The sequence below is a fragment of the Vanacampus margaritifer genome, chromosome 20, assembly GCF_051991255.1.
Source record: "Vanacampus margaritifer isolate UIUO_Vmar chromosome 20, RoL_Vmar_1.0, whole genome shotgun sequence".
NCBI lineage: Eukaryota > Metazoa > Chordata > Actinopteri > Syngnathiformes > Syngnathidae > Vanacampus > Vanacampus margaritifer.
The window spans coordinates 9,127,884-9,155,715 of NC_135451.1; the positions used below are offsets into that span (position 1 = coordinate 9,127,884).

The following is a 27,832-nucleotide window of genomic DNA, read 5'->3' on the forward strand; positions in this document are numbered from 1 at the left end:
TCCCAAAAAAAATAAAAAACCATAAAAGACAGCTTGAAAAAAATTAATGAAAATAAATAAATAAAAATAAAGGAGCGCAATGATGATGAGATGTCAAATCGGTAAAATTACCGAATGAACAATACTGAGCTCTCCAAAAAAAAAAAAAAAAATCATAAAAGACAGCTTGAAAAAAAATAAATAAAAAAAAAATAAAAATAAAGGAGAGCAATGATGATGAGATGTCAAATCGGTAAAATTACCGAATGAACAATACTGAGCTCTCCAAAAAAAATCATAAAAGACAGCTTGAAAATAATAAATGAAAAAAAATAAAATAAATTAATAAAAATAAAGGAGAGCAATGATGATGAGATGTCAAATCGGTAAAATTACCGCATGAACATTACTGAGCTCTCCAAAAAAAATCATAAAAGACAGCTTGAAAAAAATAAAATAAAATAAATAAATAAAAATAAAGGAGCGCAATGATGATGAGATGTCAAATCGGTAAAATTACCGAATGAACAATACTGAGCTCTCCAAAAAAAAAAAAAAAATCATAAAAGACAGCTTGAAAAAAAAAAGAAAATAAAAATAAAATAAAAATAAAAATAAAGGAGAGCAATGATGATGAGATGTCAAATCGGTAAAATTACCGAATGAACAATACTGAGCTCTCCAAAAAAAAAAAAAAAAAAAATCATAAAAGACAGCTTGAAAAAAATAAATGAAAAAAATAATTAAATAAATAAAAATAAAGGAGAGCAATGATGATAAGATGTCAAATCGGTAAAATTACCGAATGAACAATACTGAGCTCTCCCAAAAAAATAAATAAAAAAATCATAAAAGACAGCTTGAAAAAAAAAAAATGGAAAAAAAAAAAATAGATAAATAAAAATAAAGGAGAGCAATGATGATGAGATGTCAAATCGGTAAAATTACCGAATGAACAATACTGAGCTCACCCAAAAAAAATAAAAAATCATAAAAGACAGCTTGAAAAAAATTAATGAAAATAAATAAATAAAGATAAAGGAGCGCAATGATGATGAGATGTCAAATCGGTAAAATTACCAAATGAACAATACTGAGCTCTCCAAAAAAAAAAATCATACAAGACAGCTCATCCTTGAAACGTTTTCCATAGAATTAGAGCCATTAGTATGTTTACTTGGCTGTTTCAAGCAAAAGCACTCCCATTTGGAAATGTATATTGGTGTATTAGTTGTATCATTTTTGCATCGCATGCTGCCAGTCCCCCCCCCCCTCCCCTCACGCCCACAGCTTTTAAATAATTCCCATACTTGTATTTCATAATAAATGGAAAAGCGAGACTGGGCTGGAATTTCAGCCTATGGCTAATGAGTATCCAGTGTTGAAGACATCTGCATCGGGGCATGTGGAGTTTAAGACCATCCGCCTGGGTGGGGGTGGGGGTGGGGGGTGGGGGTGTGGGTGGGGGTGGGCAGGATGGGATTGAACCATGCATGCGCTGCCTCATTAGTCTCCAATCTCAGGAAAACAAAACCTCGGGCAATAACGAGACGGTTTGCTCCTAGAGGATCATTGATTTTCATCCAAAATTAATTGATGCTTTAAAAAGCTATAAAGAGGGAAACATATGTGCAGACATGCGTACAAAAGTCCACATAATCGCAGCCCATCATAATTTATCAAGTCCATTTTTTTTTTTTGGGGTCGCGGTGTGGTGACCCTTAATTGCAAGGTTAATTGTGCTATTTCTAATGTTAACACAGATGTAGTTCACAAGATCTCATCTCAGATTTGGTCATACAATTTTAATCCAACCCTTTTATTGTTTTTTATTGGGTATGAATCTGCTGCATGTTACCTCGAGGGCACCCCCTCCATGCAAGTCATTCATTTGAGAAGCTTACTCATTCCTATGCTAATGTTACGGGATAATATTTGTTCCTCTGATTCGCAATAACCCAAAGTCCACCTCGGCTAATAAGATGAATGAATAATGCAAGATGCTTATACAATGTTTAGGTAATGCGTGTCTTTGGAGATGAAAAATCCTCCGTGGCCATCCTCAGTGGCGCTAATGGGAAGTGACTCTTCTCCCACAGGGATGTAAAAGAAGCCCAGTGATGTCCAGTAAATACCAAGCTCAGTAGTTACAGTTAACGCAAAATGTCACAAGGTCTTTGTCAACTCACTCCAAATATTTAGTTTATGTTAAAACGATTAGCCCAACCTGTATTGAAAATTACAGACCACCTGTCAATTTCCATCCTGGAAAGCAGTTCTTGTTTATTCCCTTCTAACTCCTCCTGTTTATTTTAAGTGAGCTGCTGTTGGTTGCGATAAAAAAATGTGAAATGCGTGAAACTGGGAGCCTTGCCATGAAGTGCTTTGAAAGTAATCAGCACAGTTTTCAAACCAATTCTGGCAGGATTTAGGACACGTTTTGTGGGGCGGCTCAAATAAAGGTAAGGTAATCCTGTCCATTACTTTTCTGGAAGTAACACAAGGAGGGGGGAAAAAAAGTGGGAAAGTTTCTTCACGAAAAACGTCAAACTCGCTTTCCATTTATTAACAACTACTTTACGTATTTTTTTCAGCATTTTTGGTCTTTGGTTTAGGCTAGAAAAAAAGAGATTGAGCCCAGCTTCAAGATAATTCAATCATACTCGAAACATAATTCTCTTTTAAAGTCTGACTTGGCAAATAAATAAATTATACCTATATTTTGCGACCATGTCTCCAGTTTGGGAGCGTAGAGTGCTACCAGTGAGCTAAAACTCTGGGCACAGCTCAGAACCTTATTTGAATGCTCAGGAAGTAAGGTACCTAAAAAGCTGACCTACCTTTTTCTTAAAAAAATAAAATAAAATACTTATTTAATACTGTATATAAAAATAATAACACTCTCTCTCCGCCTCCTTTGTCAGGCAAAAATTGACATTTTCATGAATTTATTTTTAAAAATTAATAAAAAATAAATTTATGCCAGGACAGGATGTAAAAAAGTGGAAGAGGATTTTTGATCAGCATAGTTTACGGTAACATTGGTTCAGATTTAACTTTGGTTTGTCTTCCTTGTCTGGTCCTTGTGTCTTTGTCTCCATCTGTTCTCGTCAACCAATCAGCTCTCTCGAAGGACTCGTGTTGTCAGTGACTACATTTACATGCAGGCAATAATAACCCTTTTAAAACCCAAATATTGGAAATATTCGGGTTTTGAAAGGCCATGTAAACACGCGCAGTAACCCGAATATGCTCTTATTCGAGTTTCTAAAAACCCGAATGAGTACCCCTTTTCGTAACCGGAATACAGGTTCATATAAACGCAATCGGAATACCTGGAATCAACGTAGAATCTCTATACTACTTTATTTAGCGTGGTGAGTGAGATAAATATAATATATTTTATTGACCGTTTAAAGTTATGAGCGGAAATGACATCTATTTCTGCCATGATGGTGTCCGTCCTTCACCCCCTTACATTGAGTTATTCTAAACGCCATGTGTACGGACGGGGGTTACTCTATCAACTTGCGCATGTAAACGTGTTATTCCGATCGTCCTAGAAACCTGAATTCTGACCATAACCCCAATATTGCCTGCATGGTAAATGTAGTCAGTGTGTTTATGTTTAGTTTCCTCTTTTCATTCAGTCTGATCGCTGATCTTTGTCATACCGCCCTTTATAGACAAAAGGTAGATTTTAAATCCGTTTTATTGTGACAAACCAACCTTAAACCCAGAAATGCATCTTAGATCATTTTTTTTTACAAGAAAGTGCTCTCATTCTGGCAGACAGTACTTGGAAAAAAGAAAAAAAACAACTTTCAGTGTTGTCCTGGTTTTTGTGACAGAGCTTTAGTCTTTGAGACAGTAGAAATGTGTCAACGGGTGCAATCAGGTCAAGGAGCACTAAGATAAAGATACTTGCATTCATCAGTAGGTAATTTGTCTTGTTGAAGAATGTTTTAAGGATTATAACATTTGCATGTAACATGAAGGATGCTCTTCAAATGTTTTTGACCCAAAAAAAGTACTTTTGATTCAAATAGGTTCTGACACTGAATCTTGAAAGCGTCATCAGCTTAGACAATAATACAACATACTTTGACACATTATTGCATACTATTTTATGTTTACAAATATGATCATTTTGGTGAACTCAATTCAGTTGTTTTTTCTTAACACTAATGACCTATTGATGTTGAATATCTGATTTTACAGAAATTTTGACAGACATATGGACTGAAAACATTTATTTCATGTTTCTTTTAAAGAAAGACGTTAATTTTCATTTCAACATAGTTGGACTCTATCGAGTCAATTTAAATGGTTTGCGAGTCCGAAACAAGTCCAAAGCAAGTAACAAGGAGTGCAAGTCAAGTCCAATACAACAACAAAAATTTGGCAAGTACTACAGCCCTGCATATGGGTATACCTTATTGACGTTTCAGGTAACTTCTTAAGGAAAATATTAAAAAAATCTGTTAATAACCTTAATTTATATTAAACATGTTTTGACTTAAACATGGTGATGGTTTCAAGTCGCTCCTCAAAAAGAATGTTACGAACATTTTCTTGTTTTATTGTTGTCGCGTTTCTGGAAAAACTCCAAATTATAGTCTCAGTTTTGAATTATAATAATGAGCAGCAGGGTTTGACAGGGGCTGAGGAGCCTTTGCATATATAGACAGAGGTGGGTGGCATTCCGTCAGTACTGACGGACTGTCGCTGACAGACGCCCTCTGCATTACAGCCCACTTTTGTATCACAAGTTCGACTTTATAAAACCGCCACTTCCGCATTCAGTCTAAGTGGCATATGTTTATTTCTGGTTGGCATGTAAATATAGTATGTTTATATTGTGGCATCATGACAACCGAGTCGATGCCAAACAGCGGCACACCGCGGTGTTGTTTGGAGGAGTCATTTCCTCATGTTTGAAAAGCGCAAAATACTAGCATGTAACTGTCGATTATACGTATTGCGCAACCTTTGGTTATCACGTTTTTAAAGACGGAGCAGCGAATGGTATGCCACCTGAGCAATCCACCGGAAATACTGAATGTAATGCCATGCATAAGGTCCGTTGAACCGAAAACACGTTCCAGCACTCTGTAGCGCCTTTCCCTGTTACAGCTGCATGTTTTCATCACCTCCCCACAAGTTTACATCACATAGGTCTGTAAGCCTCTGACTCATATGCAAGCCCCCTCTACTCTCCCTTCAACACATATACTCCCCCACCCCACACCAAAAAAAAAACCACATTCCTCCTTCTTGTGTCAAAATGATACCCATCTGCCCCGCAGCCAAATTCCAGCCATGTTTTCAGGGAAGGCAGACTGTGGCAAGACCCGAACCCCGCCCGTCCTCACCGGGGCAGAATCGCTACACGTTATTTGAAAGAGCAACCACCAAAGGCTTTGTTAAAACCTTTGACAGGTACTGCTGATAAGTTATGAAGATGTTAACGCAGGAGACAGTGTGACTGAAAGGGGTTTGTGGAGGGGGGTTTCATAGCTGGGGGGGTCTTCAGGAAGAACAGACCGTGTTACATCAACCGTGTTCTGGCATCAAACGCATTGTTTAATATTCATTAAGAGGCAGTATTATTTCTGGATCCGAACTGCCGAAAAATAGCACCGTATTTTCAACAATTCTGTCACATCATGGCCGGGCGAAGTCAAAAAACTCCGCCGTTGAAGAAGGAAGACATGTACGAGATAGCACATTCCACACAGCTCTATCAAGCAGGCATTAGACGATGTCAGAGAGAGCGCCTGAGGCTGCTCTGGTATGGTTCAGCCTTATCTCCAACAGATGAACCCTTCTGGCTCAGACCTGGCAACTATCAACCCGCTCCAGTGGCTTGTGCACGGCTTCTAATGAAAGAAGTGCGGATGCGAAGCACGTACGGAAGCCACACAGTATAAAAGCTTTCCAATGGACACAGGAAGCAGTGGCTCAAGTGCAGGTCCATTAACGTAGCAAAGAATAATGAGATCATTTAATGATATTTGTTTTGGTCAATGCCATTAATACAGATTGACTTCTAAAAGTGTGGATTTGATGACTAGCTGAGTGAGGTTGAGGTTCTGTTTGATAGATATTCATTTCAAGAAAGGGTCATACAGCAGGAATGATCGTACAAAAGTTTTGATTAGACGGGAGTTTAATGTTGACTGACAACTTTTGATCTAAGATTGATCTCATCTTATTGAACGTGTCTTTGGCCATACCAATTATTCTTCTGATCTCTTGCGTCTACCAACTTTGGTGAGGATAAATTTGTGTTCTGGCGATGACTTTTGAAGACCCACATAACCTTTTTTGTCTTTTTACATTTGATGCTTAAGCTCTTGATTTCAACAGAGGCTTCCGCGGTTTCAAAGACACGTCGGGCACCTCCTGTGACGTGGTTATAAAGGCCGTATCAAATACTGTATAGCGGCTGTCCAATCATTTGGAACTTCAGCTGTGTTTGAAATGCTTTGAAGTTAAGCACCAAAGGGACATTTCTTGTTTCCTAGAACTAGTCTTGAACGCCTTATCACACGATACAAGAGGTGTCCAGGCTACCAAATTATTATTTTTATTATTATTATTATTATTTTTATTATTATTTTTTTATTTTTTATTTTTTTTCAGAGACCAAATTTAAGAACCACTTGAGATTCAGGGTAACCAGGGCGCCAACAGTGTCCTTTTTTATAAGCCAAATCTAAATGATCTTAAATGACTTTTGCACTAACTTTTTGTGGCTTTGATAGGTGTCTTTTGTTACACTATAACGTCAACTTTGCTTCTCACATTGTGTCTAGAAACATGCAGCACGTCTGCATGCTACACATTTGGGAAACAAGGCAATGACATAATTTCCTGTTATCGCCTATCTGTTCGGTCGCCTGGCAACACAGCATTGATATCATCAATGGCTTCTCTGAGTGTTCCTGATCTTTGAACCTTGTTTCCTAATAAGCCCCATCATATACTGTAGATCAAACGCTAGATTAGCTCTTTACGCACTTGAATATTTGCTGTCAACCCAGACAATTATCGATTGTCATAATGAAACATTTTGTCCGTCATGACCGTCCCAGACAGATCAATCAGTCTCGGAGCTCATTAATCATGAATATCCAATATTGGCTGATTTTGTTATGATTGTATTTGCATCAGTAAGCTTTTGTCGCACCTAACAGCAATGCCTTAAACATAGCACAGGAAGCAATAATGTTTTCTCATACACGACACGGTGTTGTCCATGAGCCAATATATGTTCAATTTCAAGAATGTCCAAATCTTTGCAAACTCTAATAGAGTAAATCCATATTCACTATATCAATACTCTCCATCTTGGCCCCGTGAAAACATTGTATGGGATCAATTGGTTTCGCCTCAAGCTCTGCGATGTACTATTAGTAGCTTCATACAAGCATGTAAATCAGGGGGTGGAGATCGATTTCGAAGTCATACAGTCTATTGATGATGGTTGGCTTTTATGACTACAATGTAAGTATGAATATGACAAGAACTGGATCTTTAGTTGCCTGAACATGAATGAAGTCAACGGAAAAAAATGCCTTTGAATTGTTTTAATGTAACACTGCTTTAGTCTGTTTTTTTTTTTTTTTTTACTTCTTTTACGATTAATAATGTTAAATGAACTGTTTAAGGAACTTTTAAGTGTTTTAAGAGTGTTCTTTTAATTTATTATTATTATTATAGTTTTTAGTTGTGTTTTATAATGGTGATAGTTTGACTCAGGAACATTCATTTAAATTCATTTAAATATTACAAGAAAACAAAATCCAAACAAATTGGGTTTCAGTCAGCATCCAGGAGCAGATCATGTTCAACCTTTAGAGTTGAAAGTACAAATGAGCAACTGAAAAGTGCTGACTCGGAGCTCGTACTCTACTATTACTACTATATATACTTTGACCTTAGCTGGCTATGTTGTGTCAGACCGACCGCAAAAAAAAAAAAATAGAGTTCTTGATTTATTCAGGAGATAATTCTTAAATGGTACCTGACTGTCTGGTTCCACTTTTTCAGAATTGGGCATACCCTGGGAGCCTTTTTTTTTTTTAAACAAGGAGTCAAAATTGAAAGCATATTAAACAAGATGAAGCAATTTCCGGAGAAACTGTGTGTGAATGCTGAAATACTGAATGAAAATGTATATAAACGTGCAATGATATTGAATGAGGTGAAATGTTGAAAGAGTGGAATTATGTCCAGGTGGTATTGAATTATTTGGAATGATATTAAATGATACTGGTGAAAATGCATGAATTGAATGATATGGAATGATGTTCGTGAAAATGTGCGACATGTGAGTGAAAAATGTGAAATTTTTGTTATCGTTCGCAAGGTGAACTGAATGAACTGAACATTTTGAATGTAGAATGGGAACAAATTGTTGAATGTGTCATTGGAAATGGGAGAATTTTTGGGTCAAAAATATAGAAACGTGAATTGTGGAAAGATTTAGCGTGGGTCAACAATATCAAATTGAATTGCAAGGTGAATTGAATGAACTTAACATTTTCAGTTTTGAGTAGGAACGATATATATACCCTCAAAACAAGTTGGAGAAAAAAAGTTCAATATACAGGTGAAAAGTATGAAATATTTGAATATGGGCAATGTTGAAAATTGATCCTAAGGTCAACAAAATGAGCTGAGGATTGAGAATTTCAAATGGGAGTGAATTGTTGAATATCGCCTTGGAAATGAATGGGTGATTTTTTTTTGAGTGGAAAAATGCAAAATTTGGGGAAAACTGTGAATGTTTGTAATGAGAAAAGTAATAGCCTGTGAAGCATGACATTTTGAAACATGTTGAAGTTGGAATGGCTTGAATTAGTCAAGAAATGCAGAAGAAGTTAATGTATGAAAAATGGCAATAAGAATAACAGCAAACCTTCAGCAGATATCATATGGGGGTTAATAGCTCTGCTTTTGCATAATTATCCAGTTCCTTACAAAACGGTATAATATTCTTCCTTAGCTCAAGCCACCCCCTCCTTTTTTGCTCCTCCTTCTGCTATCTGCCCTTCTTTTTTTACGTTTTTACTTTGTCAAAAAGACTCAGGTCATTAAAACAACATAGCTTAGGATAGACCAAGACATTTGTGCAGGACTTAGTGGGGGAAATCAGCATACAGGGGACCACAAAGGGTCAGCTGAGTCTCTTGACCCTGTGATTTTACAGGAAGCAGATTGAACAAAGTGTAACCAGAGTACGTAAAACAATGGACATCCACCGAGAGAGAAACTGAAATCACTTCTCCTTGTGACTTCAGCTTCTGTTTGTTCCTCCATCATTCCTCGTGAGCGGTAATTGCACAGCGAAACATCCTGTTTTGAGTTACCTAACTCAATAGAGCTGCTGCTGCTACGAAAAAGAAAAAAACAATAAGAATATTTCCTAAGCTGTGTAATGGCAAAAATCGGAGGGAAATGGGTTGTGACAGAAGAATGCGGCAATGGAAGTTAATGTAGTCGAACATCTTTTATGGTCTTTCTTTTGAGCCTACAGTAAGTATAAGGTCAAGCTGGCACAATGTCGGTTTTATGTTGCTGTAAAGATGACAGACCCCCTACAAAAGGACATTCTGAAAGATCTGATAAGACACCAACAAAGGTGGTATGATTTATGCCAGCATCTTTGTCGTGGGGTGGTCTGGGTCAGGGAGAAAATGGTGGCCAAGGTTGTCTGCGCCAGAGAATTAAGTGTCCGCACGTAAAATATAGCCTCAACTGTGGGAACCAGAAAACAATCAAAGGAGTCAAAACCAAACAAAATCGGGATTTTTTTTCTACCCCTGTGAAGAAAATCCAACAGTAATTCTGACAGCAGGAAGTGAGGTAAACCAGCAGGTGATGCTTCCTGCTGAGGTGTAAGCGGAAGGAGGCTGTGAGATGAAGCGGGAGGGATGTGGGGGAACGGGTTGGTTGGCGAGGGATTTGGCCGAGCAGATGGTGATCCTCTCGCTCTGGACGGAAGCGGAGCTCCGCAAAAGATACAAGGAGAATAGTAAAGAGTACGAACTGAAGAGGAAGGATGTGAGTTGCTTCCCTGGGGGAGGGTGAACAAGCGGGTTACCCGCCGGCTGGGTTGGATGCGGTCAGTTTAGGCTGGGGTTGAGTAGAGCCGGTCAAGGGGGGGCTTCTGGAACTGCAGGGGAGGGCAGTATGCAGTATACAGATCGTGTTTACTCCATGTCGGAAAGGTGGACGAATACAAGTTTAAATTATTTTTGTTATTTGTGACAATGCAAGCAAAAATCAACTCTGAATATGGAAATGACAAATCCAATGCGGAAAGTTGAAACCTCCAGTGTACGCAACCAAGACTTGAAGATATCTTTGGAGATACTAAACATTTGCATATTCATAGCGTCTGGGTTTTATTAATGAACTGGGATTGAGGAGGCATATTTTATGAATTTCTAAAAAGAACATTGTTTTGAATAATAGTTGGTGTCTGGTACTATTTTTCTTCCAGAAAGGAAAACAATTGATTCTATTTTCACGTGCTGGCCATCTACAATGTTTGAACGCATATTTTTGATTTAATGTACATATAATCAAGATGTTCTGAATCCTAGCGCTAGTGCACATGATGTGGAGTTGGCATGTTTTCCCTGTGCTCGCTTGTTTTTTTTTCTCTATTAGGTAAATTTAAGTCTCTAAATTGTCCTTGTGTTTGAATGTGACTGTGATTGGCTAGCTAGCGCCCAGTCCAGGTTGTAACCCGATTCACGACCAAAGTCATCTCGGATAGGCTCAGCACATCAGTCAGCAATATAACTAAAATATGGATTTAAATTAACGGGCCACCTATTCTACTGTTTGCAGAGTTGGGCACGTCAGTAAATTTTGCCGGTCCATTATTCGTCAATCACCAGCGGTCGGCTCACCCGTCCGTCATTATTTCAAGCCAACCAAATCGGTCATCGTTAGTCCGTCATTCCGTCATCGTTATTTTAACCCCTAGGCGTTATTGTGACCATTTTTGGGCTTTTTGTTGGTTTTGACCAAGCCATTTCAAAATAAAATACTGCCCACGGGTTAACCGCACACATCACTAAGTTATAGTTTGTCACCGCTATTTTAGGACCGTCAACCAGTCCGTCATTATTGTCACCATGATTCTGTTATCTCTAAATTCAACTTCGTCACCACTTTTATTTTCTTCTTTGACGACATCACATCGGTCAGTTTTCTTATTATTTTTTATTTCCCATCATTTGCCAGCTAAATGTCGGTGACTGATTGACTGACATTCAATCAGTACTAACAGAATGTCCACCTCTGTCTGTTCGTGCTGACCTTAGTGATAGTCAAGATTTGTTTTCTTTTTCTTTTTTTTTTTTAATGAACATCTGTCCCAAAGAAGTGTGTAATCCTATTTGCGTCGCAACCAAAAACAGATGTGAAGGTAACTGCGAGGAGAGCGAGTTGCGACGAGGGAGAGGAGAGCCGCCTGGAAGAGGTGGAGAGTGTCTGTTTTCATTCATCCTCATCTCCACCCCTTCAGAAAGACAAGATGAATATGAATCCCAGAAATAGTTGTACGGTACTTTCCAAAATCCCGACACCAAGCTGTTGCCTTTGCCGTACGGCAGCTGTCTTCAAACGTCTGCGATGACACAGCAAGCAAGCATCCTGTTTATTGACTAGCAGCAGGAAGCGCTTCCAGTGCTAACAATGTGCGCTACTCACAAGTCTCCTTGCTGCTCCTTTTTTTTTTTTAAACTCCTTTCCTCTCTAACCATTCCACCCCCACCCCAAAAAGGGGAGCCATGATCAAATGTATCGTAGAGGGGAATCTGTGCATCAATATTCATTCATGCGGCACCGCATTGTCAAGCAGAAATAGAAACGGTGATGAGCGCTGCATTTATTTGTCATTTACCTCCCGGTATGCTAATATAATGAGGTCTGCTCACCAAATAACCAAAAAATCTGCATGAATACCGATTCTATTGCGTGTTTCCACATGCAACCGGCACACACAGGACACATATAATGCCTGTAAGGTTTCTTGTTTTCTCTCAAGAGTATAGTTAGTGATAATAGTGGGCTACGTTTTCCTTTGAGGCAGTAAAGACAAAATTGTATTATTCCATCAGTATGAAGTGATTGCATTAGGTTTTCCTTATGTACGTCAATAAAGCAATACATCTAAGCTGCACATAGGTAGCGTACATGCCTGCTTTTACTGATATTTGTGAAACGATCAGGCAACCCAATCTGGCTGCAAATAATCTTACTTTAAGGAACTATAAATCTCCTTTAAAATGCCTCATTTGGGAAATTTATGTTTTTTTCCCCCCCCCTCCACATTCGGCTAAAATTACTAGGTGACTAAATTATGATTTCATGAGTGGATAATGACAAAGCCAAAGCTGTAGTTTTCCACCTACAAGTTATAATATCATTTTCTGCCTCATGCATCTTCTTGCTTAGTTAAGGATGCAGAAGTCTTGGGAGGCTCTTAATCAATAAATTAATCAAGAGCAGGGCTATGCCCATTAGTTCCCCCTGAAACGTGCCAATACATTTTGGACAAATTTATTGCACAAATCAAGGTCTGTGAGGGCATATTTGGATGAGCTTGGTGAGAAAGACTTTGACAAATTCAACAACACCCGTTGAGATGAACAAAAATAGAGATTATTACTGACTTTATAAATCATCACCATACATGAAAAACTGAACCAAATACTAATTATATTTATTCATCATTGATCTGTTTAATTAAGGACGTAGCCAATCTTAGCAGCGGTGGTTAGAATCATGAGGAGATCAGGTCAAAATGTAACTGAACCCCTTTTCACACTGCACTCACTCAAATGACGGGTTGTCCATATATGCTAGTGCAGCCTACCATGAAATAAAACAGAGATTTTGCCACTGGTTAAACCACACCTTGACAAGATATATTTTTGGATTTAATGACGGCATGTTGTGCCCTGCTAAATGCAGTGTGAAAAGGGCTTTAGGCACTTATTTAAAAAAAAGTGATGACATGTTTTGGATTAACAGGTGTATAAATTCCCGCAGTCACACTAAAAATAGCTGTCATGCATGGTACAAATTGGTAAGCAACACCTGTTAATTTAACCTCTAGATATGCATTACATTTGACTATAATCAGCAAAGCCTTTAAAAGGTATGTTTAGAGCATGAAGTCTTGCGTACACCGGCAGTCTCTCATTGACATCATGTAAACAACGTAGTTGCGATGCTGTTCCTCATGAGTAAATTAGGAAGTCCAACGTGGTTATATCAGGGTGTTGCTGCCTGTGTCATTTCAACCATTATGTTGATTTTCTTTTTAGAAATAAGGATACAGCAGTACAGAAGTAAACATGACCAGAAGACTGACCAGGGGGAGCCGGTCAGTAGGACGTAGTGGATTTTGAAATGTCGTTTTTTTTTTTAAACCTGGGTTCAGTCATGGTGGCTTTAACTCATTCACTGCCATTGACGGCAATAGACATCAAAAATTCATTTGAACTATTTCAATTAGTTTAACATTCCCCCCCCACACACTTTTGTTAACAAGAGTGTGAAAACCTAGAATTGTTTTATTGTACATTTAGAACAGATGCAAAATTTGTGATTAATCATGAGTTAACTAGTGAATCTATGTGATTAATTACGATTAAAATTTTTAATCGACTGACACCCCAAATTTTTAGTCATCTTATTTTTTAAATCACGTCAGGCGATTAAAATTTTTCATTGTAATTAATCGCATGACTTCAACAGTTAACTCAGAATTAATCACAAATTTTATATCTGTTATAAATGTACAATAAAAAAAATTCCCAGGTTTTCATACTCTTGTTAACAAAAGTGGAAACAATTTTAAACTAATTGAAATAGTTAAAATTAATTTTTGACATCTATAGCCGTCAATGGCAGTGAAAGAGTTAAATTTGGAGTTTGGTATTTTGAGATTCTTTGTGTTAACTCATTCAATCGCAGCCATTTTCCATTGAAGCAACCCCCTTCGCTCCTGGCTGTTTTACTGGATTTTGACAGATTTTGCAAGGCCCACAGAATAGTGTGCTCTATTGCTATAAAAAAATGGAACCTACCAAAAGAAAGATTAGAGTCTCTTCTTTCATCAGGAGAAAAAATATATATTTATATCTGTTTCTGTTTTGCAAAAATTAGCATTAGAATATAGCTATGTTTCATCAATATTCACATTCCTGGTGAAAACACTGACAAAAAGACCTGGGTGATCTCTTATACTCTGCTGCCACCTGCTGGCCGTTTTATAATAACTGCCATTGATTTAAGCCACCTCTTCATGTCGGAAGCTGCATCAAAGCCTTTTGTATGCTTTTGCATTAAAAAAAAAAAAAAAAACATAAAACGTGTGAACACGTTGAATGTGTTAATGTGAAATCTGAATGGTGGACTCAAGGATCACTCCAGGTTAGGGTGTTGAATACATGACACACCACATTTTCTGGTAATAGCGTCGTGGATTAATGTCTAACAATTAGGAACGTTGTTTGTATATTTGAGGAAAATTGACTTCCATTTACATCCATTGACAATGGTCTCCTTTGTCTAGGAATTTTTTCCTTATTGAAGCCCAAGGATTTTCAGCAATTTTTCTTCTTCCAGGCATCCCAGAAACATAAGTTATTCATAAACTGCACAGTTACCTATATTTAAGAATGTTTCAGTATCGACAGAGTTCTCCAGGGGAACCGAAATAAAGCTTTCTCTCCACTCTCTCACTTGCTTGCTTTCTGTGAGTGACATTGTTTATGTTTCACTTATCTGTGGCAGATGTTAGCTGAGTGAAATTGAATTCCTGGCAACGAGTGGGGGAGAGATCGCCCTGCGCATCCTTTTTTATGTCGAGGGACAGGATTTCTCCTGGCCGGCCTTGATCCCTTGATTGTCTATCCACGATGTTGTTGGTGGATAATGACAAAGGTCAAGGGTGAAACGGGCTTTTCCTGAGTCACAGGGCCGAAGAGCCAGTGTCAGTGTGTTGGTTTGGATCTGATAACGAAATCTCTAGCGGGAAGTCGTGGAAATGTGCACAAAACAGCCCTACAACGTGACAAATCGGCAAATTATATGAAGCGGTATCAGCGGAACTACAAATCAACTGTCTAATTGTGTTATTCAGCTGTAAATGCACCATTAAACGTTTTAACAGCTCCTTTGAGTATGTAAGTCAAGACATGAAGAAAAAATTGTGTCTATGTTTTTTTCATTTGATTTCTACTATGTTATCATGGTGGCCATGCAAATCTTTCTAAAGATAAATCTTGCAATGATAAAATGTAGTCAGTCATCTTTATTGGATTTCTGAGACGGATGTGAAGACTCGGAGATGAAATTTCTGCTCCCAAATAAAAACACAGTTGACTTTCCCCTGGAGTGATAGGATTTGCCGGTGTGCTGTAGAGCTGCCATTTATCTGCAGTCAAACCCCCCGCCCCCGCCCCCCACCGCCCCCCCCACCCGAAATCGTTGATGAGACGATGCCGCATCAGAGTACGATGAAACCGAGGAGAGAGTGAAATAGAAAAAAAATAGGAGGATGGTTCCATGTGTGAGTGCTCTGTTTCCTCTTGTTTACCCCGAGCTGTTTCTCAACCCGGGATAACAACCCCGGACAAACATGACTATCAGCTGATTTTGCAGCACAAGCATGTGCAGGTGATACTCGTTAGCAGTGCGGCTCCGAACCGCTCAGAAAGCTTTTTCACTCCACTATCTCTTTGAACATGAACAATGATGACGGATAAAAATCACTGTGAGACAAACTAATGGACAGAGTATCTAGGCTTTGGTTTTCAAGAGATGTATTTAACCGTCTTATTTTTTGTAATCGTACCAGTTTCGGGTGACCAGACGTCCCGTTTCACCGGGACAGTCCCGCATTAGAGCCTTGGGTCCCGGGTGTTGTCCTGATATTTACGCAAGTCCCGTCGCGGTGTCTGTTTTCTCTTTTTTTCTTTTTGTCACTAATGGGGTTTCCATCCACCCAGTTTTCTTCGAATTTTCAAGAAATGCGAAAATAAAAGTGAATTGAAACGCGAGAAATTTGAAAAAGGGCCCAAAATTCGCAAAAAAGTTTTCACGCTTGGAGGGGGTGGATTTTGAAGTGTATCAGAAAAAAGGAAAATGCTAATTTTGGCTATGGAAACAGATTTTGCATATCGCGTGTTTTGACCGGATATTACCTCATACGTACGTTTGTAGTCACAAAGCAAAGTCGAACGATACAATAAGGTATGTTTGGGGGGGAACGACGAAACAGAAATCTTTTTTGGAATATATTAAAGAAGCAAATATGAATGCAATTTTAGATGGAAAACTACAAAGAAACACTCCTGTTTATCAAGAATTACAAAAGCAAATACTTTTTTTGGTCAATTTCCATTCTATTACTGGCAAAGAAGATTTGTGAATATTGCACATTTGAACTCCAGTTACCGCTGTTGTTCTTGTTTCTCCCTTCTCCTCATTAGGACTGTGTTGCTGGTATATTTGTCACTGAACTGACAGATTACATCTGTGCCAAGGCCATGATATATCAGCGACTCTTCCACAAGAGACAATCGCAACAGTTCCTATGGTGATGTCCTTTATTCTATAAATACACGCAACCAGGGACTGAAAATTGAAAAATATGATTCAATCAAATTTTGAATTGAAAGGAAATGATTTGTTGTCTGTTTCCCAAAATGGCCACTTGTTTAACTAGCTTGGATTGTAGATGTAATGACTTGGCAGGTCAGTAAGGACAAATGAACCAGGCTGCTGTTGAGCTTTTCTTTACTGTCTTATTGTAACCTTTCTCCTATTGTTTTATTTTCTTGCTTCCCTCATATTTTTTTCTTTTTTTTTCATGTACGAAACTCGGGGCGCTAATTAACGAACCGCCAGGCTTCATGTCCTGTATCTCTCTGTTGGTCATTGTTATTTTTTTGTGTTTCTCAGACAAATTTTAGAAAAATTCTTTGTGTTTTTACATAATTGGCCAATACATCTGATTCTGATAATTGACAGTCAAATTCTACTTACTTTATATTAGCTAGTTAAATGTGCTCATCGGCTTAACAGAACTACTACTGTGTCCTCAAGGAACGTGAGGGATGGTGGACTCAAATGCAGGGTACTTTTATTAACCATAGTGAGAAAGGTGAGCAAACAATCATGACAGGACCGCACGTGAGTGGACTGGTCGCCATGACTGGACAAGACACGGGGAGACTGGTCGCCATGGCTGGGCGGGGCACGGGGAGACTGGTCGCCGTGACAGGACATGGCGAGGAGACTGGTCGCCGTGGCTGGAGAGGACACGAGGAGACCGGTCGCCATGACTGGAACGAGCATGATGTGACAGGACCTGATTTGCCCTGACTTGACTTGCTGTGGAGTGACTTGACTTGGCTGTGACGAGGATGACTTGGCTGTGGCGATGACTTGGCGCACGAACTTCCACACATAACATAGGCAACGCACCGACTGGACAAACACAACAGACTGAGGCCCCGTCCACACAAAAGCCAGTTTCAATGTATCCTCACAAGTTTCTTACCGCTCAGGCCGTTTGTCCACACAATGGCTTGAAACCGATCACTTTTGAAACCAGGCTCCAGAGTGGAAAGATTTCAAAACGCCTGAATACACCAACACTAATGAGACACACCTGGGGAAGGGAAGGCACACAGGTGGACGTGGTTAGACATAACGAGACAAGGGAAGAAACCGGGAACACAAGACAAAAAACACCAACCACAGACAAAAACAACAAGATCACTCATAAAAACAAAAACCCAATCGGAACCAAACCAAAACATGACACTGTCCTTTCAATGATGACTAGTGATCTTCTTTGATGACAAACAAAAATAGAATGAAGTTTTCTTACTTCATTGTAACACTAAGAGCTTGCATGATATGCTTTTCCACTACGCTCACACTCGGCTCGCCGCAGTTTTACCGGCTCAGTTGATTATCTGAAGCTGTTCTTACGTTACTCGTTCGAAGCTGCATGAAACAATTCAGTTGGAGAGAGCTAACAACAATGGAAAAAGGGATGAACGCTCTTTCATACATTATCTCAACTGTCTGTTCTAAAGGTAGACTCGCAATTTAACAGTTGAAGAAACACAGTATCGCAAACGCCGTTCTAATAAATGAAAACAACCTCGCCTGACTTCTAAAAGTCACTGCATCAGACAGCACGCTGCATAGAACACCCACAATTACTTTAAACCATGAATAATATTAAAACGCGACACATCAAAACAAGTTTGTGTGGTTTGCTGCTGGAATGCAATATGAAAATGATTGAATTACTAACTTAAAAATAAAATTGCAAAGCTGTATTCAAAGCACCAACTCCAAGTGGTATCAACTTAGAATACAAGACTCTCTACCTCATATCACATCGAGTACCTGTTTTTGACAATGAAAAAGCATCAATAAGCCAGTACAGCCATGACGGGTCTAGTAGCTACTGGAGCTTGAATGTTTCTTCTGCTTTTTCTTTTTTTTTTGGAATCATTAAATCCATCCCTGCTAAAGCCGGTTAAATAATTCTTTTAAAATAGCTCATCATTAAATAAATCTTTCAGAGTTGAAATAGAATGAAGCTGAAGAAATGTCAGAAATGTGGTTAGCATATCTGCTTCACGGTCGAGAGGTTCTGGGTTTCAACCTTACGCCCTTTTTGTAAACAAACATACAAACTAATCATATTATTATTATTATTATCCAGAAAAATTGATATCAGATAAATCTTTGCATTCCATCAGGCACTGTCCAAACTTCCATGGGTGGGCTAATAAATACAATGTCTTGACTGTAATAATTCATCCTACATATCTTGTCCATGCATCACATGACTATTGCAAAAACACCACTGAAATAGCAACAAGCATGAAGGTGCCCTTTCCAGATGCCTAAATAAAAATGCACATTTCTCCCATTGTAATGGACCGCTAGAACTAAACCTGTTATGATTTCAATGTGATCCCTTGTAGCATGAAGTTGACCCCTTTATCAGCGCAGCCCACTGAATTGAAGTCGTGTGAGAGGTTGTTTGTGTTGAGGACAGTTATCATTCATGGCTGCTCGCGGTGGGGGCCTCGGTTTGGAAATACATAGATAATGGCAGCACGAAAGGCACATTATTAAGAAAAGCTGGTGGAGCACTAGGGTGGTGCCATCAATCAGAAGACGTTTGAGATTTACATCAATCCAGTTTTATAGGAGAGCGTACGCACAATGTGGCTGATCTCCATATTCATATGTAGAACTCTGCGCCGTGTCATTAATAATCCCAAAGATGGTCCATAAAACCAATGGTGTAGCTGTGGAAATTCAATATGAGTATGCGGATGGTGGAGGGCCTAAAAGATGTGTGGGGGGTTTTTGATTAGGGGACACGGATGGAAAAGTTGATAAGGGGAAGATATAAAAGCAGCCACACATCTGCATCCCCGCTGGAGAGCTTTTGGAGAGGAAGATGAATATGGATTCCCATTAGAAAGCGGGTAGTTCATATCCAGGTGATTTGTTACGAGGTATCAGTTGCTCAAATCTCGTCTCCCTTCCGTCTGCGCCGCCACTCCTCAGTTGAAGTCATTTGCGAAACAAGATTCCGACAGACAGCTCAGATTAAAATGCAGTTGGATGAAGTGGCAGGTGGCAATCACGCATTCCCGAACCCTCCCCCTTGCCCTTATTTTACAGAAGTATTATAAAAAACATAGCGAGTGGTAGGACTTTGGGAGCAGTACCCGACCTGATGCTAATGACCTCTGATGAAAAGTTGGGAGATGAGCATATGTGATGAAAATGCAAGCATAGTGCGCAGTGAAACCATCAACAATGAGCTTCTATGAGACCCATCTATCATTCCCAGCTTCCCGGCTACTGCTGAGCATTTTTTGACAAAAGCTCAGTGCACATCATGCCACTGATTTGTTTGGGGTGAAGATGCTAACAGGGAGAAAAGGACACATGATTGAATTCTGGGTTGAGTTCTTGCACCCCTAGAAACCTTGACATGGTTTCTTAACGCGATGCTGCTCATTTGCAAATTCAAACCCGTATTGTAATTTAGCGACCACTATCGGCCATGTTAAATAGCGAAAAAAATACTAAAGTGAGACTCGAACCCGGGTTGTCTGGTCAGAAGACGAACGTCAATCTTACTGCGCTAATAGGCCGGTAGTGTTCTTTTTTTAGTGTTGACATGTATGTCAATTCACCATCACGGACTAACGGTTGGGGTTAGTATGAGGCGCTATCAGTGAGGTTGTACAGTACACGTTACGTCTTTTACATGGGATGCTAATGGTTGAGGCTAGGAAAGGCTCAGTGAGTTTGTTACACGTTACAAAACAGGTAGTCATCATTAAAACAATCACTGGCGAAAATTGCTCAGTCAGATCGACATTCGTCTTCCGACCAGACGGGCCGGGTTCGAGTCTCACTTTAGTATTTTTTCGCTATTTAACATGGCCGATAGAGGTCGCTAAACTAAAATACGTAACACTTGGTCGTAATTTGGAACATTTCCAAAACAACCAATGTGGCCGTATTAATTGGATGACTGTCTCCTAATTCTACCTGCACAAAGTCTAGGAAATACCAAAAGAAAGAAAAGTTAGAGTTAGACTCTGCTTTACGCTAGACTTGCACTGGGAACGAAAATAGGGCCTTCAGTTTTAACTTTAGTGATAAGTAGAGGAGTTGAGCTTTTGAACATGGAGGTTTTGTGCTGATGCAAATATAATATATATATATATAAATATAGTCTTTAAACAACAGGATTCCGGCAGACGTCCGCCAGTCCTCCACTGATGGATGCCAGTTTTTCTGACAAATGACTAGAAAAAAAAAAAAAAGACGGACTAAGCACTGATGGAAGTGGGTTTTCGGCTGTCAGTGTAATCGACGGACAGTCCGTCAGTACTGGCAGAATGCCCACCGTTGTCTGCCGGTTCTAAAATAGTGGTGATGAAGCGTGGTCACAGTAAAATGACAGGACTGACGATTATACAGTTGAAAAAATAATGGACTGACGAAAGGGTGCCCAGCGCGCTAACGAATAACGTACCAGCAAAAATTCTGTAAATTATCCCATCTCAGTTTGTCAAACTTTTCGCATTTATAAGAAAAATGTGAACACTATACACTCATCAAAATATGTAATCTGCTTTTACTCTCAGTCCAATAGCTTAGCTGGTCACTTCATATCGAGACAAGGTCAACATGTCTGCCCAAGGAGGAGATATGTAAAGGTCAAAAGTTTATCTTGAAGAAAGAAAAGCCCTATTCAGGCCTGGCATCCACAGATGGACAATGGATGAAGATGGAGATCACGACCACACAATGCTGCTGACCTCAGTCGCTCTGCAACATTCACTCCTGCTTTCACCTTCATATCTTTCCACCCGCTTCTTGGTGTTTTTTCAGCGAATCAATAAGACCCGTATAGAACGGCTGACTTGAAATTAGCTGGGAAAAGTAATGACAAAAAATATCAATAAGTGTAGATAATGTGACTCCAAACGTCTTTATTGCTGTGGCTGTAATGGAAAGCCATTACTGTTTTACTGCCGAATTCCCTAACCAGTTGTAATTGCAATATTATAGCCTATTACAGAGCAGTTGTGATATTTTTATTGATGCAACATCTATATTTCCTCTCAGTGGAATGAGCCAAACATTAATAAACAGTAAGATACTCAAGACTCCCTATGTTTGTAAAAGTAGCAAAGCGGCTACTTCTTTTCTAACATGTTCCAACACAAACCTGAAATCTTTTTTTTTTTTTGAAATCTTCTTTTACCAGTTCAAAACATAAACTCACGTGTAATGTATCCCTTTCAGTGTCTCTCCAAGTGTCACATTATGTTTACAAGAGTTCCTGAAGCTTTTGTTAAGCACGTGCACATAGATCAGTATGTGTGTGTTTAAAGTGGATCGTGATGATACCTCCTGCCAGGCATCTCAAATATGCAGGTGACCACTTATGTTCCATTGCGGCGTGCCATGCAACAGAAACGACAAGAAAAATAGTGAGAAGCTACTGTAAACATTGACATGTATAGCCTGATGAATGTGAAGTAGTGTTATATAAGCCAGAGCTATTCAGTTGGGGGGGGGGCCTTAGAACAGACTTGGCGTAGGTGCCTAAGAGAGATGTTTAACGCAAGCTGACTGTCAAAACACCTGACATGCTGCAACCTGCCACATTTGCTAAGAATGTGTCGACAGGGGCTCTCTTTAGCGTAGTATTACAGCTATATTGCACAACATGCTGACTTAAAAGCAGTCAAAATGATACATGTGTTTGGACGTCATTGCAAGGAGTCGAATCCAGTGGTCAGCTGCCACAAGAACAAGCTGGATTGTGACGAGCAGTCTAATGATATGGAGGACAAAACAAAAAGCAGTTGTGATCCAGGCCTTCTCCATGTGATCCTGGATAAGCACCCGTTTTGATTCCTCACCAATATCTTGGCATACCCAACGTTTGTGCTGAGGACCAGAGATGGGCAGTGTAGTCGTCGCTGACTGAATCTAGATACCAACTGTAAGGAACCCACTCTGGCGCTATGTCCCACATACCAAGGACACTATACCAAAGTTCTACATGCCAAACTATCAGCACGGAATAACCTACTGAGATGCCAGGCTGGTTCGTCTTGGTGTGCTATAGGATCTCCACTTTCCCCCCAAGTGCTTTTGTACTGGCGGACTCTGTATCGGTTCATTGTGGTGACGGAGGAGCTGAGTTGAAAGGCAAAGCTCTCGATAACTGGTCGATCTACGTTCCTACATTCCTACCCTTTCGGTCACAAAGAACAAGATCCCGGATACAAGCAGCCGAAATGAGTTTCCTCCGCAGGGTGTCCGGGCTCTGCCTTAAAGATAGGGCAAGAAGCTCGGTTATCCGGGAGGGGCTCAGAGTAGAGCCGCTGCTCCTCCACGTTGAGAGGAGCCAGTTGAGGTGGCTCGGGCATCTGGTTCGGTTGCCTCCTGGGAGTGGTGTTCAAGGGCATGTCCCATTGGCGGGAGGCCCCGGGGATGACCCAGGACATGCTGGAGAGACTATGTCTCTTGGATGGTCTGGGAACAACTTGGGAACCCGCCGCTGGAGCTGGTTAAAGTGATTGGGGAGAGGGAATTCTAGGCTTCTCTGCTAAAGCTACTGCCCCTGCGACCTGACCTCGGATAAGCGTCAGGTAATGGATGGATGGAAGGATGGATGGATGCTTTTGTACTGCAACTCTTAGGCCCTCAGCGTTTGAATCCCCATCCTTCACCCCTACGTCGCAGTTTTGATGGCTCTGACTTGGACCTTCTTGAAGCCTGGAACAGCAGATGGAAACTGTCATGTTGGGGTTCTGTTTTTGGTTGTGTGTCTTGTTGAGTGTAATCTTGCCCTTCCTCGTGTCAACCAATCCGTGCCCTCAGCCACTTGTGTCTTGCCCCAGGTGTGTCTTGTTGTGTCATTAGTGTGTGTGTATTTAGTTCCCTGGTTTTGGTCAGTCCTTGTGGGATCATTGTCGCTTGTCGCTGTCACCTCTGGTGTTTTGTTTGTTACTTTGATTTTGGATCTTTTCAGATCTTTGTTTATTTAGAGTTAACCAGTACCCCTGTTAGTGTTTCTGTAAAAGAAATTAGGTTTAGTATAACCTTCATTCCTGCCGTGGTTCTCCTGCCTCCCTGCATTTGGGTCCTCCACTCTGTAACCGTGACAGAGTCAACTTCAACCGTGACAGAAACAAACTGTAAAACCAAATCAGATCTGTGATCAATACTCAATCTACCTATGGATATTTGGACCTAAAAGCGCTTGATGAACATGCAGTCCAGTGCCTGTCCGCGGAGCGCTAGCAAACCATTGAGAGGATTGGCGCTTCAGCGTTTACAGTCCAGTAGAGTGTTTACAACATGCAAGAATCAATATGAATTCATAAAGACAGAAGTGTCTTCTGTCCATGTTTAATTTTCACTAATGGCTGCATGGTTTACTTCAATTGTTGCTCTACCAATTAAAACAGCTCATCAGAGACCGATGGCATAGTTGGTCTAATTAGTAGCCATAGGCCATGTTGGAACTCTCTGAAGCCATTATAAGAGCAAGTCATCACAAGTCCAGTTGTTAATGTGTGTTTCCAAACTTGGCAAGTTCACAATTCAGTTTTATTTTAGACTCAGACTGTTATTATATGTAGCGAAACATCTTGGAATGCCCCTATAGTCGCAGACATTCAAAATAAAAAAATCTCACAAGAAGTCAGCGCATTGAGCATCAGAGACATGTTGTGTTTGTCTTCATGGTCATAAGCGTAGTGATGACCATAAAACGGTAACACAAAAAAAAATGATAGACGTTTTCTGTAAAGCTTCTAAGAATCTAAGGTGCTCAATGTGTTTAGATCCTTTGTCAAGGTTAATGCTTACCAGGAGTATAGGAGTACACACTCCTGTCATAATATAGTCGTGATTACTATGTTGAAACACCAGCATATACTGTAGACAGGCACAAAGGTTGTCTTCCCATTTTAGGGTGTTCTGGGTTCTGGGTGTGCTTGGGGGTTGTGAAAGTTCATCATCCGGACGCTGAGTTTGTGGAGAGCCAAGGCTTTATTGATAGCTTGAAAACCCAAATTTGTATCAATATTCATATATAGATAGTCGATGTCAATAGGAGAAAAGAAAATCTATCTTTAGTGACTATTAAATTCTTGATCTTGACTGAGGATTGCAGGATTGGTTGAAAATTCTAACTGGGAGAACTCTTGAGCTCAACATGTATGAGAAGTGACCTCAGCTACCGTATTAAGCATCTGGTACTGTTTTAAATATATCAGATTCCTGCTTTAATAAAAGCACGTATAGTTCCTGAAAGTTTGAAGCATTGCATCTGGTTCAGGCCACTGCTGGAGTCCCCTGGGGCTGCCAATGGATCTTCCATGGGAAATCCATGGACAATTGTCAGTAATAAGAAAGAAACGGAATTGGCCAAGCTAATTTCAACACCAAATAGATGATGTTAGCTACATATAGGAATGGAAGCTGCAATGTACATTATATATGCCAACCAATCCAAAGTGTTTTTGGCCTTTCGCCCAAAGCGGTTGGGACGGTCTCAAGCCCCCTTGCAAACCTAAACAGAATGAGCGACAGAAATTGATGGATGGATCCTACAGTAAACAATCAATCAGTAGATCTGCTTGTTCACTGCTTAAAATCCAGCAAACATCATCATAAAATACAGAGTATACAGTAAATAGGAGCAAAGTGTTCACCTTGGGCCCTTTACCCTTTCACCCTGTCCTCCCTTGACAGCATCTACTGCTCCATCCCGCATCAAAGCAATGACACCGCGCTGTTGAACCAGTGGATGTTAAATCGTGTCCCAAGGCACCAGCTGGCATGCAAACACACTTCGCACTTCCCTCCTAAGTGAGCCTCTTGTTTTCCATCTATTCTCCAGGAGAGCAGTGGAGTGATATGGTGAGGGAGGTAGGGCAATCGAGGGCAAGGGCAGTGTGAGGGGGGGGGGGGGGGGGCAGGCTAACAGGCAAACACTAAAGGTTACCATCCCCATTTCACATCAAATATCAAGGACACTAGTAATTACGCATACAGCTGAGAGGTTCCGACACCGGCCTTGACTATCTTTTCTATCTACCCTTGTGATGGCCTCAGCTGGAACACAAGGAGCTCACTCTGAATGGGGTGACGACAAAAAAAAAAAGCATGAAAATGACAGATGCTAATTGGGATTCTCCCAAAGTGCAGTTGTAGCCTAATTGCATGTCAGGATGTGTCCGGTTATTCCCGTGTTTCTGTTTGGCTTCTCAAGGAAATAGATTTCTCAGTGGATTTGATTCCACCTCTGCTGTGCAAACACTCTCCTCTCAACGGTGTCAATGTCACGCGGCATAATGCAAGTTAAAGACCTTACGAGTCACCGATGTAGGTTTATCGGTTTGAAGGTTACTTACATAAGGTTCTCACAGAGAAGGGAACTAAAAAAAAGTGAGGACGCCGAGGAGAAAGCCGTAGCTCTTATTAGCATCCTTATGTGACTCAGTGTTGCATGTGGTTGGGGTTGCTGAATAAGCACAGGGTGTGAGAGTGTGAATTTCTACTTGTCGGCTTTGTGGGTGGGCACATGTGCTAACTGGACTAATACGGAGTCAACCAGTAAAGTGAGGCAGGGGGGGGATTTGCGCCCTGGTTTGGAAGACCAGACACATTGTGAAATTCCCAGATTAGCGCACTGTAAAAGGAGGAGAATGCTAAACTCTGCTGGTCAGCAGGCCCAGTTGGGATAAGCATGCTTTATTATTGAGATTGTTCAGCGTGTCTGCCAGGGACTGATAGCGCGAGGATGACATGACGTCCAGTCGTGACGTTGGCCTGCCTGCCTGCCTGCCTGCTCCTGCTCCACGCTGACCCACATATCACACCTAGGTACCGAAAGACCCAAATAACAACGCTAGAATCTGCCAGGGCTGCTAATGAATTCTCACAATGGGTCAGCCTGCTGCGGGTTGATGTCAAACCTACTTAGAGAACGTTGCAAGTTGAGTTCCCTAATCGAGAAGAAAGAACTTTGTAGTGGCACAGAAGCAAACTTGAGCAGCTAAAGTGCCTGAGCTCAAAATGAGAAATCCAGCCGTGCAGCACACCTGAGCTAAAAATAGCCACGATGCAAAAGTGAGAGCGGTGCGTGTGAGCCGGGTGCAAGTCACCAGCGGAGAATGATCAATTAGGTGCCGGTGCGGGTACCGCACACGCTGTCATGGCTTATTTGGCTTGGTGTTGTCATTCTTGTTATTTACTGAGCCCGGGCCATTTGGGGAAAGAGGTGGTTTTCGTCTTGTGCTGTGTAGCCCTCCCTCATAATGTTCCCAAGGGATGCCAGCCATGTCTCCTGTCATTAGAAGATGTGTGTTTGATTCAGGCAAGCAGCGCGCTGTGCGTTTCAGTCATTGGAAAGCCGTCCGCCTGCTCGGTTTGTGTGTTGTGGGATGGAAGCAGTGGCTTGTGTCATTGCTCTCTGGGGCATTCGCGTGACCCTGTTTGCTTGTGTGTTTACCTGTCTGCTCCAGTCTGCCAGCTTGTCTGTCCGTCTTTGTATGTCACCTTGGTGCACCGGTGTAGTGGACCTCATGTTGTCTGTCCCCTTGTTCAGCCTCAGAATGACACAAGGGAACACACACTTTATTAATAGTATGCCTTTTTTTTTGTGTGTGTGTGTGTTTTTTTTCCCTCTGTTGTTAGAAACTAGGGCGGTGCTTCATAAAATTTGCTTTGATGAGGTTGAAGTGAGACAGTTAGGTAGCAAACTAGCTGGCGAGATAGCTAACTAGCTAGCCAGATAGTTATCTAATTATTGACTAGATAGCTATCTTGTCATGTTTGGTTTCTGTTTTTGGTTGTGTGTGACATATCTAGCTCGCTCACTAGCTAGCTGTTTAGTTAATAAACTAGCTAGCTAGTTAGCGATGTATCCAACTAGCTAGCTAGGATTGTAGTTAAATGTGGGTTATAGCAAGAGGTTGACGAAGTCTAGTTGTGTGTTACATAAGAATAACCAAGTAGCCTGACTTATTATACTTACTATATTTTGTACACTCATTATGTATTTTTTTACATTCATCAATCTATTTTCTATGACACTTATCCTCATGTGGACTGGGGAGACCGTGGTCACCAGCCAATCGCAGGGCACATTTACACAACACCATTGCATTCTTGTAATATAATGATTTTTAACTTGGGAAGAATATTTGTTCACTAT

General features: G+C 40.4%; 1 protein-coding gene and 1 long non-coding RNA gene across 2 annotated transcripts in view; one reads left to right on the plus strand and one right to left on the minus strand.

The window, feature by feature from the left end:
- Nucleotides 1-27,832, plus strand: part of LOC144040590 (uncharacterized) — a 316,049-nt gene that overhangs the window by 241,271 nt on the left and 46,946 nt on the right. The window lies entirely within an intron of this gene.
- On the minus strand, nt 17,200-27,214 carry LOC144040059 (uncharacterized). The gene is made up of 3 exons (XR_013289626.1): nt 27,128-27,214; nt 17,585-17,695; nt 17,200-17,511 (listed from the first exon to the last, which is right to left on the minus strand). It is a non-coding gene; the product is annotated as an uncharacterized LOC144040059 (long non-coding RNA).